Here is an 11,812-nt window from a genome sequence, read left to right as displayed (position 1 = left end):
GCGGGATAGAAGAGCGTGGAGGGGGAAATTACAGAGAGAGGGTAATTTCAGTGGGGTTCTTCCTGTGCCGGCTTGTACAGAAAATAATATTCCGGGTAGGGGTGCTTTTCAACCCCAGTGTTGTCGCGACGCGCGCGTTTAAAGGACGCATTGAATTTACACTCCGTCGAGTCGAAAATTACAATTAATTACTTTAATTACTATTTATTTTATTGTACGGTTGAAAAAATTAATTGTTAATTTTTTTTATAAATAAAATGAGGTGTTGGTTTGTTTGTTAATTTTTTTTACTATTACTGGCGTCTGTTTTTCCGGAAAAATAACAGGATTGAATCGAGGAAGAGCGAAGATATTTGCTGTTGGAATCACGCCAGAAATAACAAGATCATCTTGTGTTTTTATCCGGGAATGCTAAAAAAATCGCAACGATGTCAACAGGACTGTAAGTAAACTCGGCGAACTATTGTACAAATAATAATAATAATAATAATAATAATAATAATAATAATAATAATAATAATAATAATAATAATAATAATAATAATAATAATAATGGCAATAATAACAATAATGATAAATATAAGAGTAAAATTAAATGAAATAACAAACCAGTCGACGAATTTGACAAATATTCACTCACAATTTTATTAACACCGCGTTTTAATCTGTATTCTACCTGTCATAAAATGAAAAAAATTTTAACGATATTTTTTATCACCGAAATAAAGTTTTACATTTTTAAAGTTATCGGAAAGAAAATCTCGGAATTATTTAAATATTCAAGTTGAGATTTGTAATATTGATAAAATTCTAGAATTATTTTTCAACTAAAAGATTTTGAATATTCATAAATTTTTTCAATGCTCAAGTTTTTATATTTATTTACAAAATGTATGATTGTGCAAAAAATTCATTAGGTTCTACCAAAATTAAATAATAAAATATATACTGGACTAATTTTAGCTTGAGTTAATTTTTGATAATATAGTCTAGACGAATAAGAACTTTCAGCAAAATCAAAAATTAAAACAGTACTACTGAAAATAAATCAATAGACAGTTTATAAAAATAAAAAACAGTTACAGACATGCATATTAAAATTGCTATCAAAAGCTGATTGTGTTTACTTTCGGGTTTTTAGCTGGTTGAATTTCGCCGAATCACACATGCCAAATTTGGCTTATCTACATACTCCAAATACTCCATATTACACATCCTCTTGCGATTATATATGGATATATATATATCATACGTAGGTAGAACATTTACACACGAATAATGAATATTTATTAATAATTGGAAGCTACGGGACTATATAAACATTATAAGCGCGAGTTTTAACGCCAAGCCTCCAATCCCAACAAATATTTGTTTTTATATATTAACGATCACATTTCACCATTACTATCATTATAATTATCATTACCATTGAATTAATTGTATTAAGACTATTGCTATATAGAATTAATGGTCATCTGTAATTACAGTAATTGTTACTTCATAGAGGATTTAGTTTAGCGCAGAACGGAGCTGGACTCTTATTAATTATCCTGGAATTATTTCAATGTAAATCGTTTTAAAGCGCAGCATGTTCGCGAGTACGGTGTGAGGCGCGGGTGGATATTACTTCAGCTATTAGTAAGTCAGTTAATTAATGACACGTGCATCAGAACGATTATTAATGGCTATATTGCGAGTGGGTGCCTATTAATTACCCGGCAGTCTAGACCAAGATAATATTTCGGCTGGACCGCCAATGTTAATACGGTCTGGCCATCCCACTCCAGCACCGTCAGCCATCAGGTGTACCAGGAATAAATACCGAGTGCAAACAAACTAGATTTTAAAATCGGCATTCGGCAAACACCAATCAACTTAGTATGGCCGGCTTTTTCTCCACACAGATTCTATTTTTTGTTGACCAAAATCCGAGCACACTCCTCATGAATATTTTCATGTCATACATTTTGTTTGTATTGATCCGCTAGTCAATTATCTTCATTACCGTCCCTCATGTCGACCAATCATTTTTTGTTGTTTGATAAAAAATTGTCAGCCAAGTTGCCTTCATCATTATTATTATCATCATTATTTAATATTTTAATTATTAAGGTTTGATGCATTAAATAAACTGAGTTATATTGAGTAATTATCTTGAAAAGTAATTAAATTAATTGGTTTCGTCAAGAGTCTCAGCAATAAATGTCCGAGGTATTGATGAAACTTTAACTGTTTACCTTTTCTAATGGATCTTTTAATTAGTGAAGATGAGATAAAAGTTATTAAATTAATTGCCTTGAGTATTAGTTATTGAAAGTTATCTTTTCAATACAATAATTCTCGTAAATTTTCAAATATCCTTTATAAAAAAAATTAACTTGATTTGAGAGAAAAAAATTTTGAACAGAATTAATTTTTTTTTATATAAATGTCAGAGTTATTTTCCGTAAAATATTTTTAATATTATGATATTTTATCTCAAGTGTACGATACGCCGATCATAACTTCCATGAAAAAAAAAAAATTATAAAATGAAGATTTAAAAATAAAAAAAGTATAAAAGTTGTTTGATAGGCATATTAATTATCAGGCAATTAATACAACATCAATGAGCAGGAAACCAGAGACAATTGTTTCAGGGTTTATTGACCGCTTGGTGGTCTTGGCCTGTCACCACATCGGTTCGAATTTCCCGGCATATGGAATTCCGTCTGTTTTGATTTCCACCAGTATGTTTCCGTAGACCGCAAGAATCTCACTCTGATTTTGGCTCTGATTTCATCCCCATTTCTCCACTCTCTCGACATAACATCAAAAATAACATTATGCAATTATCTTTATGTTATCGCAAACAACTCAACGCGGAATAAAAGCAACTCAAACTTTTATGGCATCGGAATCGATAATAGAGACGGGCAATTGAATTAATGCACTTATCGAAATTAAGTAGACATAAAACAAGTCACAGTCTTGATTCTCAGTTAACGGCTGTTTGTCTATTTATCTATTGTTCATCTCGATCTTCATTTTCCAGCTTTATTCAAGTCCATAACATAATATAAACTTGGGAGTGTTGTTTATAAAGCTGAGAGCAAAGGGGCATAGTTGAAAGGTTCTACATCCTCAGCTCTTAAGATTCTTTATCTTGTTCGTCATCATCGTACCTTTGCTTTACTGCGTACTTGCTATGCAACGGCTTTTACCTGGAAAATTTCAACTCTGTACTCTGACCTACTATCAACATGCATATAATAAATCCATCATATTATATTTCGATAAAATTAACATTATAAAATCGTTACGGGTAGAAATTTATTTGTAAAAAAATTTTCTCAACGCGTGTCTGATGTTCTTTAAATAAAATTTTTAAAACTTTAGTCTCAGAGTCTGAAACTTTTTTCAATTGCCAAGAATTCTGAGGAATAGACAATAAATTTCCTGATTGCAAAAAACGATGGGAAAAAAAAAAAAAAAAAAAAATACAACTTTTGATTTGCTGATGTGAAGAAATATAATTTTTCGATAAATTTTGAGATAAAATAAAAACTTTAAACATTTCTAGCAGTCCTTTAATTTTCGGATAAAGCACTATCACAATATGTTATATATTATATAATAATAATAATAATAATAATAATAATAATAATAATAATAATAATAATAATAATAATATTCATACCAGGACCAAGAGGATCCTTAGGAGCTTGGCATACTTTGCGCGCTTCTCTATTGGCTCTTAAGTGTATAACAATTTAATTAGGTTACTATAGTACACAAAATAGTAGACTACTAACCGCCGTAGATATAGGCACAAAACACAAGACACAAGTCTCCCAAAATTTGCTTGCACAGGTTTCCAATATAAATTTCTTCCCGGATAATTAAATGCTGAGAGCAAGACTAATTTTGACCACATGACGAAATAATTATGCTAATAGTTTAATTGATCAGTTTATCGACCGCCAGAGCAAACAATCCACGGGAGTAATGATAACAGCAGCTCGGGGTAAATAATTTAATGCGTAATAAGATAAATTACTAGTCAAGTACATTAAATTATCTAGTAGGTGGATAGTTAAATATCGAGAAATGGGAGGATAGCGTGCCAGTCGATTGTCCTTTGCGATTTCTGTACCAGTGTAGTCCTGTGTGTAATATGTAAGTGTGCGGATGCTAACACTGTATGTGCAAACTTTCATGTCCTCATTTATTCTCTTGAGATATGTGGATAAATATACGGACGTGTGGGGGTTTATATCTATACGAACACATTTACGCGAAAACCTCTTAGTCCTTTCGCTCCCCAAGGCTGCTCCCTTTTGCACTTTTAATTCAACCCTACTCGAGTTCATTTTATTTTTATTTATTTTCCTTTTAATGCTTTACAGTATTATTTTTATAAAATTTTCTTTTTGTCATCAAAGCAGTCGCAATCGTGGAAATTGTTCACTCTTCTGTAAAGAATAAAAATGTAAGCAAAGGAAAGTCAGTGATATAAAAGAGAAACTGAATTAAAACAAAAGTAAAATTATTTAACGAGTTAAAAGATCACTGTTTTAATAATAATAATTTTTGACTTTTCATTGTTATCGCTGAAGCTAATTCACGGGTCATTTTTTTATAATTTTTAATGGAAAGCAAAGTTTACGGCGGGCGAGTAAATTTATTCGTAGATACGGAGAAAAAGTTTCTTACAAAAGTTTGGTTGCTGGTTAGGTGAACTCAGTGGAAATTTGTAAAAGACAAACTCGATTATCTATTTCGCGTTGTTTCATTGAGCTCGTTAACATGTCGGCATTACGTTACTACTCAGTGGCGAGTATTTTTTGCTGGAACTTTACTGGCTCTATCATTTTACCCCATCCCCAATAAGATCACGGTCTCGCGCGTTAACTTTACTTTTAACAATTATTTTATTCCAACTGAGTAAAATCCGATCGCATGACGCTAAAAAAAATTCGATGAATTTCGTTGACCAACCATTTTTGTTATCAGGAACAAAAAAAATCTAAGCGTTACGACTACAATACAAAGTATCAAATGAATAAAAAACAATAAATTCATTTCATTCCACACATGTTTGAATAATTCCCATCCAGTATTGTGTTGTGCAGCAAACAAAAGTTTTTCCGAGCCAGAACTAAACAATTTGGCATAATATATTTATATTTACGTTCACTTAAAAATTTTTCTCATAAATATTTTAATAGTACACTAGTATTAACTACGTTAAAAATTCATAGGATTTCTCATATATGAATTATTGTTGTATTAAATTTTCCTCAAAGTTGTAGCTACAGCCCTTGCGTGTTCTTTTCGCATTTATATATCTATATCTCTTTTCCTTTTATTCTCTTTCTTTGTTACGTAAAAACCAACCCCCGTTTGTAGTTTACTCTACATATATATATATATCAATGTATTATTAAATATTCAGCTTTAAGTTGGGGCGTATAGTATTGCGAATCCTCGGGTATTGATTTTAATTTCACGATTTCATAATTATCAGATATCTTATTTCTCAAAAGGATTTTTTTTTTACATTAATTTAAATTTATTATTTGATCCAAATATCCTGCGAAATATTTGCACAGGTCAGTGAGTACTAAATTTTTATATAATTATCGAAATTTTATCGATAATAAGCTTTCAATTAGTGATGAATTATCGATGCGATGTAATTATTTAAAAAAAAATTCAATTATTAACAAAAGATGAAAGTATTCAAACTATTCAATGTAATATAGAACAGAAAAAATTAAAAAAATTTATTCGCTCGTACATTTTACGATTTAATTAAAATCAGAGTTACATACTTGACATTAAACTCTTGTGACGATTAAAATGATGATATTATATATCTATTTACAAACTGTTATAACTAATTGACAATTGCAGTGACTTTTAGTTAGAAATTATAAGTGATGGAAATTAAAATAGTAGTTATTTAGCTATCAAAATATACACTAGTCACAAAAATTAAGGGATATAAAAAAAATTCCAAATTTTTTGGTGATTTTCAGCGAGCTGTAACTCCGAGGAAAATGATCGCACAGAATAAAAAAAAAAAGCAAATTGTAGCTCCAAGTGTCTAGTTTTTAGATATGACCATGAAAATTTTTTGTCATCGTCAGGTCTGGAGAAATCCTAAGAAAACTACTGAAAAAAATTTTTCGAAATTTTTTTCGTCTTAAAAAGGTCTACGGGCTTCAAAAAAATTTTTCGATTGTTTCGTTTAAAAGCTCTTTTAGTAAATTTAATACCCTTTAATTTGACGTAATCAAAAAGCCTGTACGATAATTTGCCGCGGAGTTATCTTCAATCAAAGCAAAAAAGTTTTTTTGACTTTGGAAATCAATAACTCTGGAAATAATGACCGTATAGGAAATCGAAGGAGGGTTTTGAAAACTACACAATATTCTATATAAGAAAACGTAAACCGCTTTTAAAGAAAAAATTTTTTTCGAATTGAAAACTCGGACTGAAAAAAGACAAAAATTCGCATAATTAAGGATATTTGGATAACTTGGTATAACTTTGGATAAAATGGATGAACGAAGGATATCGTTGGTAATTTTTAACTTCAAAGTGTCCCCTAAAATCCCTAAGAAATTCAAAGCGCTGCGATTTTTTGTTCATAGTGCCCAGAAGCTTCAAATTCTGTGTTTTCGCAAAAATCACCATTATGAGCAATTTTGTGATTTTTATTCATTTTTCCATTGAAAAAATTTTTTTTTCAAAATTCTTTATTTTTCGATCAAAGAGATTGATTTTCAAGAAATTTGAAAAAAAAAAATTTCAATTTTTTCGAAAATTTTTTCGAAATTTTTTTATCAAAAATTTTTTTTTAATTTTTTTTTTTTTATCGTCTTCAGAATGCTTCACTATTGTCAAAAAAATTAACTCAATTTTTTCTGTCCGCTACAACTGCCTTAGTTTTAAATCTCATTTTAAAAATTCAATAAAAACAAATTGATATACCCCCCGCGGAGTTCGGCTTTTCCTCACACAAAACTTGAATTTTACGTTTTCTTTTTAGCCTAAATTCCTTACGTGAATTTTATGTAAGCTTTTCTTTGATAAGCACCTTTTGATATGCCTCGTCGACATTTAGCTGCCACAGATGTGGCTCGCATTGTTACCCTCCTTCAAGAGGGCTACAGTCAGGTGGAAGTAGCAGCTTCTATGGGAGTGAGCCAGTCCGTTATTAGTCGGGCCTATGCCCGATTTAACGGGACTCAAAGTTACGATCGTCGTCCGGGTCAAGGTAGACTACGATTCACTACCGAGCGTGATGATCGAGCTATCATTCGAGAAGCTCGTCGAAACCCTACTGCGCATGCCCACACGATCGCTCATCAATTTCGCAATCGTCGACAACGTCCTCCCCAACAACACATATCGGCATCGACGGTTCGAAATCGCTTTCGAGAGCAAGGACTACGCGCTAGACGCGCAAATCGCGTGCCTATGCTCACTCCACGACATCGCCGAGCCCGATTGGCCTATGCTCATGATCATCACCATTGGGGTCGTAGACAGTGGACCAGTGTATTATGGACTGACGAATCTCGATTTTGTCTTCATGGCAGCGATAGACGATCTCTCGTTTGGCGCCGTCGTGGAGAACGAGATCGGGATGGTTTTACGAGACCAGTTACAGCTTTCAATGGTGGATCAGTCATGGTGTGGGCAGGCGTGTCCTTCAATACCAGAACCCCGTTGGTCATCGTTCGTGGGACGTTGACTGCCGATAGGTACGTCGACGAAATTCTGGAGCCACACGTCCTGCCTATGCGCACACGCATGGGGGCAAGACGGTTCATTTTGATGCAGGATAATGCTCGTCCTCACACTGCAGTTCGTACGCGAACTTTTCTCCGCGCCAACAACGTAACAACGCTTAATCATCCAGCGATGAGTCCTGATTTGAACCCAAATGAGCATGTTTGGGACATGCTTGGGCGTCGATTGCGGCGAGACTATCCGCAACTGCACAATCTTCATCAGTTGACTCAAGCGTTGTTACGTTGTTGGCAAGGAATTTCGCAACGTGATATTCGACGATGCATCAACATGCAAGAGCGTTTACGAGCTGTGATTCGGAACAGAGGTGGCAATACACGGTACTGAGCAGTTACTGCCGTGCGTACAGAGGTCATTTGGCAGCTGCAAACAGACAAACACGCAGAGAAGACGCACACACACACACACACACACGCGCGTGTGTGTGTGAGAAGCGTAAATCCGACCGAGCAACCTCCACGTGGTACGCTTTGAGTAACGCTAATGCCGGCGGTAAAACAACAGTCGAAAAAAATTGAGAAAATTTCGAAAAAAATTTTCGAAAAAAATTGAAATTTTTTTTTTTTCAAATTTCTTGAAAAATCAATCTCTTTGATCGAAAAAATAAAGAATTTTGAAAAAAAAAATTTTTTTCAATGGAAAAATGAATAAAAATCACAAAATTGCTCATAATGGTGATTTTTGCGAAAACACAGAATTTGAAGCTTCTGGGCACTATGAACAAAAAATCGCAGCGCTTTGAATTTCTTAGGGATTTTAGGGGACACTTTGAAGTTAAAAAATTACCAACGATATCCTTCGTTCATCCATTTTATCCAAAGTTATACCAAGTTATCCAAATATCCTTAATTATGCGAATTTTTGTCTTTTTTTCAGTCCGAGTTTTCAATTCGAAAAAAATTTTTCTTCAAAAGCGGTTTACGTTTTCTTATAGAGAATATTGTGTAGTTTTCAAAACCCTCCTTCGATTTCCTATACGGTCATTATTTCCAGAGTTATTGATTTCCAAAGTCAAAAAAACTTTTTGCTTTGATTGACGATAACTCCGCGGCAAATTATCGTACAGGCTTTTGATTACGTCAAATTAAAGGGTATTAAATTTACTAAAAGAGCTTTTAAACGAAACAATCGAAAAAATTTTTTTGAAGCCCGTAGACCTTTTTTAAGACGAAAAAAAATTTCGAAAAATTTTTTTTCAGTAGTTTTCTTAGGATTTCTCCAGACCTGACGATGACAAAAAATTTTCATGGTCATATCTAAAAACTAGACACTTGGAGCTACAATTTGCTTTTTTTTTTTATTCTGTGCGATCATTTTCCTCGGAGTTACAGCTCGCTGAAAATCACCAAAAAATTTGGAATTTTTTTTATATCCCTTAATTTTTGTGACTAGTGTAATATAAGCCAAACAATTCTGCGGTATGAAATGTCAAAGTAAATTGAAAATAAATAACCAATCAAGCAAGCAGAGTAATTTAAACTGAAAGCGATCGGTAAACGATGAAGTTAAATATTATACCTACATAAGTTTTATTTTCTTTAGCATATCATGATTTTGCGCGAGGTGATTTTTATTAAAGTCATAAAAGATTGAACTTCTCGACGGTATGAAACGTCAAATGCAATATAATAGTTAACTCATTGAATTGTCATGCTTCTTTACACCCGATTGATTTCTTATATTATATCTTACGTAGATATATATATATATATATATATATATATATATATATATATATATATATATATATATATATATTTATTACGAGTCGCGATTCACGTCCGGATCGCCGAGGAAGAACACCCAACACATTCATACAAATAAAATCAAATAAAATGGAATGAACGAGGGATATAATATCGCAGTCGCAGGGGTTCCAATACAACGAACAAGGGAAGGAAGCGTATAAGAGCCAATACAACAAGAGAAGAAAATAAGTAAAGACAAAGTCATTGATATACACGTCGAGATGGCGCCACGGGGGATCCGATCCGATGACTTTTGTTGTTATGTTAGTTTCTTAGAAATTTTCGCGTGTTTGTTCAACTGAAACCCAAATATTCGACAAACAAAGACCCGGATAACCGACAATAAACGCGCTGAATATAATAGTTGCTTCTTTCCAACACTAGGCGCGTGTACCAAAAAATTACCCACCTAAAGTGTCGGGCTGAATTATTTATGGCTGTTATATAAGAGCTGTAGAAATAGAAATGGAGAAAGAAGAGGAAGAAGAAAGGTAAGAATTTCTTTCGTCAATAATGTCCGAGATATATGTCTATTGGCCTCTTTTTGTTATAAAGACACGTGCTCAGTGTTTTAGAATCCCGTAACATAAAAAATATATATAGTGCGGTGGTTTTTATGAACTGAACGGATAAAAATAAAGATAATGCCGAATAGTCGGTGTAGATTTAAAAATTGACGGGTCAGCCAGTCACCACGGAGACTATATACTTGGAACTGAACGTTGCGTCCAGTCAATACTCGCAAGTTCATTCGCCCTTATTCCCAAGCCGACGATTTACTTACCTGCCTCCCTCACACACTCATACTCACACTTACACTGAAATAATAAACGCGTGTAGTGTGTGAATTACCTTTGGCATACGATCGGTAGCCGCCTCAGCACGCACCTAGTTCTCGCGGACGAGCTACTATTTTCCCTCGGCTACAACGTGGAAAATAAAACCATGTAATTTCATACGAGGAAAATTAAATTAAACATATGTCATATCATGTAACGTTGAACATTTTTTCCGGAGATAGATAATTATTGTCATTACTTTTATTAATATGAATGAGGAGTGAATTATTGTTTTTTTTTTTTTTTTTTTTTTTTTTTTTCCATTATACAGAGGAGTATTTTAGCTACAGAGTCAATCTGTAGAGACAGTCGATAGGTCATTGGAAATTTGGCTCGCGTTCAATGCGGTAATACCGACATTGACCTACCTAGAAATTGCCGATTAACCGCGGAGACAAATTATCCACGCGCTGTACCAATTTTTCATCTATTAAAGGCCGGAAAAAATTTTTAAAAAATATAGTTACATTTTTCAGGATTATGAAAAACCGGTGAAATGAACCGGAGAGCTTAAATTAGACAATGACCTTCGCAAAAGCGGGATTTACATATCGTGACACATCTTGCTGGTCTCCATGGCGACCTCGAAGGGTTACGTTCTCTCTGGCGTACTCCGAGTTCATGGGGGGTAGTAACTACCACCACCACCAACACATAGAGTATATAATATGGAGGTATGGAAGTATAAATGTGGATGTAGATGTAGATCCATCCCCTGGTGTACTGACATACACACAACACCATCAGAGCAAGGATGGAGCCGGCCGTTAGTTCGACGGGTCGGAAGGGCTCGTTTTCTCCTCTCAACTTGCCGGTCCGTGCATTTAAGCGCAAATCGACGAATAACGAATCGAGCGACTACTACGGGGAGCTAAAGGACTATACTGCTAGTAGATCTACCGTAGTAAAGTAATAGCAACAGTGTCAGACTTAGCTATAGCTGAACTAAACCAGTGAATGAATAAAAGCTCGAAGCTCTGGTGGGTAAAATGACTGGAAGGAGCGATTTTCTTGGAGACACGTGACTACTCTCAACTCTACCCGGTGAACCGCGAGATTTTTTTGCTTTTTTAGATTTCGACCGTCAAAGAGTTCGGTGTCGTTTCTGTTTATTTCGTCTCGCGTCGCCTGCTCCTGTCCCATGCCAAGTTGTGCATCCAGGCGGCCAATGTAAAGCCAGACTTAATATTGTACGAAATATCGATTAGTAGAAAGCAAAAACTCATGGGGGAGTCTATATACTCTATATATATATATATATATATATATATATATATATATATATATATATATATATATATATATATATATATATATATATATATATATATATATACAACCATGAGTAAATTTTATATATAGTTACGTGAATTTAGATTATTTTGTAATCGAAAATTGTCAAACTTGATGTTTAATTAA

General features: G+C 33.6%; 1 protein-coding gene and 1 long non-coding RNA gene across 4 annotated transcripts in view; one reads left to right on the top strand and one right to left on the bottom strand.

Moving 5' to 3' along the window:
* LOC141527694 (uncharacterized) overlaps positions 1-11,812 on the bottom strand; it is an 82,770-nt gene that overhangs the window by 39,265 nt on the left and 31,693 nt on the right. The gene's annotated exons all lie outside the window — the stretch shown is intronic.
* Positions 10-11,812, top strand: part of Gogo (thrombospondin-1 like protein golden goal) — a 41,708-nt gene continuing 29,905 nt past the window's right edge. For 2 of the 3 annotated variants that reach the window (XM_074243271.1, XM_074243269.1), the window contains exon 1: positions 10-442. The gene's annotated coding sequence lies outside the window, so the exon portion shown is untranslated. Of the gene's footprint in view, positions 443-9,660; positions 10,046-11,812 lie in introns of those variants that run through there. The other variant, XM_074243270.1, reaches the window with a different exon arrangement.

Source organism: Cotesia typhae, unplaced genomic scaffold, assembly GCF_013202065.1.
Source record: "Cotesia typhae breed Kobodo isofemale line unplaced genomic scaffold, CoteBio_Ctyphae contig_4, whole genome shotgun sequence".
Classification (NCBI taxonomy): domain Eukaryota; kingdom Metazoa; phylum Arthropoda; class Insecta; order Hymenoptera; family Braconidae; genus Cotesia; species Cotesia typhae.
This window is presented reverse-complemented; position numbering and strand designations above follow the sequence as displayed.